A 3,241-nucleotide genomic window follows, 5' to 3' on the forward strand; every position below is an offset into this window, starting at 1 on the left:
CCAGATGCTGGGAGTCATGGCAGCTGGTGGCTGTCAGGTGGATTCTAATCAGGGCATTGTCTTCAGCCTAAGAGAGAGTCTCTTGTCCAAAGCCACATCCCCTCCTAGATCTGGTACCTGATCCATGGTGGAGAGCGGTGGGGGAAAGACCTGGCTCCCTCATCTCAAAGTGGGATGACTCTGAGGGCCTCCTCAGTTCGCAGCTCCCCAGAGGATCTGCTGAAGTCTCTGAGGTCATTCTATTGCTACCCAGTTTCTCCCATTGACCAGTCCCAAGTCTCTCACCCCTCACAGTGTCGTTCTTGGAAGCACGACTTCATAAAGCTCCTGCATGCCAGTACCAAAACAATTCCACCTATGACATCTGTCGAACAGTTTTACTGTGCATATGTGACTGGTCTGCAGGAATATCGGTCCTCGCAGCCCTCGGAGAAGCTAGGTGGGTCCCCTGTCAGCCTGTGTTCCCCAGTGGGTGGTCTTGGCCATAAGCAGCAATCTCCTTTTACCCCAGCTTGTCATACAAGCATTATTTTCTCAGTCCTGTGACGAGAACGAGGTTGGGAACCCCGAATGTTGTGTGTAACACACTCAGATGTACATCTATTTTAACACAGCAGAGTTGCCTTTCCAATATCCATTCTGTCTCTTCCTTACTAACTGAACACCGATTTCAATTCCAGGCAGTGATTTCCTCAGCTGGAAAATAAAACAACACATTTCTCAGCCTCCTCTGCAGCTGGGAAGAGCCATGCACACAGTCCTCGCTCAGTAGAGAGAAGCAGAGCCGGGCCGGTTCCCTAACGCAGGTGTCACCCACTCTTCTTCGCCTTCCTGCTTGGAACAGGGATGGGAGGCTGGTGATCAAGAAGAGACCCATGTGCTGAGTGTAATCGTCATCTATTTCTGCACTAAAAAAGTTTCCGCCAAATTCAGAAGCCCGAAACACATTTATTATTTCACAGTTTCTGTGGGTAGGAAATGAGGGGGGAATGGGGTTGCATTGATGTATTCCCTTGGTCACCCAGCCCCAACTTGGTCTAATGTGTGCAGAAACTGGACAAGGATGTAAATAGCAGAAATCAGGGATCGTGAAAGCCCCTCCTTGGGGGCTGTCTACCACCACCTACTCTCTAGCCCAGTGATGCACACCCCTCTCACATCGCTCTCTCCCCAAATCTCCGAAAGGCTCATCCCATTACAGCATCGACGCACAGTTCAGAGCCTGACCATCTAAATCAGGTCCAAGTGTGGACGGGGCACAGCAGGTGTGATTCCAAGTAGCAACCCCTCAGCTCATGTGTTCGCTACAGCCCAGCATTTAGGTCTCCCAACTTACATGCGAACGTGTCAAGAAGGAAAAGAAGGATAATTTGGCCATTTCAGTCATCTCTCTGCCTCCCCGCCCACTGCGTGCTCACGCTAGACGGTGTGTATGAACCTAGACGTGCACAGGCACGTACATGTTTTTCCCCAAAGCACATCGAACGGGTGTGTGCTAACCAGACGAGCAAGACGATGAAGACGGCAGTCAAGCGGGAAAGCCAGAACTGAGATTTTTGCAATGAGAGCAATTTACTCAGAGACGGAGCTCACGGCTGGTGGATGCAACAGATGCGAAGTGGGAATCCTAACTCGTTTTCAACCCTCCCCGAAGCTCTCCGTCGGAAGCAGCGGTGGAAGCGAGACTGTGATGGGGTGAGAGATGCTCGGCAAGTTTGGGACCGGGGCGATGAGAGCTGGGACCAGGAGAGAGGCCGGATCGGAGCTCACGGGTCAGCAATATACCCGTCTTGCTTCACCATTCCAAAGAGTCATCTCTCTGATTTTTTTCACAATGCCGACTAAAAGACTCTCTACGTTCTACAAAATGAGGGGCGCAGAAACACCTCCTGAGAATATCTTCGGTGGCTCAGTTGCTTACCTGTGACCTGAGATCAGCTGATGGCACACCCTTGGCATTTGCGTTAATTTCTAGTAACTCTCTCGGGCGGGGCCTGCTGAGCACTTCCTTCGCCGCGCTATCTGTGTGAAAAGTCACTTTTAAGGGTTCTCAAAGGACGATTCCAGATACAGATATAGAAGCCAGCCCTGAGTACGACTCTGCTGGCTCTACTGTCTCTGCAGACAGGCAAAGAGATTCGATCACTTTCTGCATTTTAAAATTTCATTCTACAAAATTAACCTTAATAACCAACTGAAATTCACTTTTCTTTTTTAACTGAGACCACCAAACCAGAACTTGAGGTTCAGCCTTTTTCATCCCTGTACCCTAGTCGGAGAAATTTAAAAGCATATATAGCCAGAAGCTGGCATCAAACCATCTTGGGTGTCAGTCTCCATACGATCTGAGTTCCTTGGTTCCAGTAATTTCCTCTGCCTTGTTCCATTTGGCCACGCTTTTGCCGTGAGCCCCAGTTCCAACTGAATCCTAGTCTTGGTTCCAAGGACTTCAGCACATCCAAGATTGAGGTAACATGTTAGCCTGCATCCTCGAGGATCGATGGCTTATTTTTGAACCCAAATTTCTGAAGATAGGTATTGCCTATCTACGTGGCAAGAGTCTCCTCCGGTGCCTACTTGTCCCAGCCTGATCCTTCTTCCCTCCACTCAGGTTTCCTGGAACTCTAACTGTTCCCAGGTCAAGGTCGATGCACTTTCTACTGTGTCCCTCACTTGTCAGACCGCTGACGAGAATAATGGCATTCATGCCTAGGACTTCAAGCATCATCTCGTCCAACCATCCCAACCTGCTTTGTCTGACGAGAAACTCAGGGAATCGTTCAAACAACTCCTCAGATTCAGAGCTCTCCCCTTGTCACGCTGAGTAACAATGACTTAAAAATTTCTCTTAGGTCTCCGGCCCTGCCACCCTGAACGTGCCCGACCTCGCCTGATCGCGGAAGCTAAGCAGGGTCGGGCCTGGTTAGGACTTGGATGGGAGACCACCTAGGAAGACCGGGTGCTGTAGGTGTTAAAAATAATAATAAAATAAATAGATAAATAATCAAATAAAAATTTCTCTCTGATGTCAACGGCCAGGGCTGCCTTTGAGGTCCAGGGAGGCTATTTTTCAGATTGTTTTAATAATGGTCTGGCTAATGGGTAGAGGAAGGCTGGTCATTATTGTCAGACATATGCAGTCAAGTTTCAGACAGCAAAGAGGTGACAAAGGTTGAGAAGGAGGCACCTCTACATACTTCTGAACTTCTACAGTGACAGCTATCTCGTCCTCTCTGAGACT

The 3,241-nt window shown here is 49.2% G+C and overlaps 1 pseudogene; it reads left to right on the forward strand.

Annotated features, from left to right (window-relative positions):
* Positions 1–2,852: 2,852 nt before the first annotated feature.
* Positions 2,853–2,971, forward strand: LOC112478807 (annotated as a pseudogene).
* The last annotated feature ends 270 nt before the right edge of the window (positions 2,972–3,241 follow it).

Source organism: Pteropus alecto, unplaced genomic scaffold (genome assembly GCF_000325575.1).
Source record: "Pteropus alecto unplaced genomic scaffold, ASM32557v1 scaffold22, whole genome shotgun sequence".
Lineage (NCBI taxonomy): Eukaryota > Metazoa > Chordata > Mammalia > Chiroptera > Pteropodidae > Pteropus > Pteropus alecto.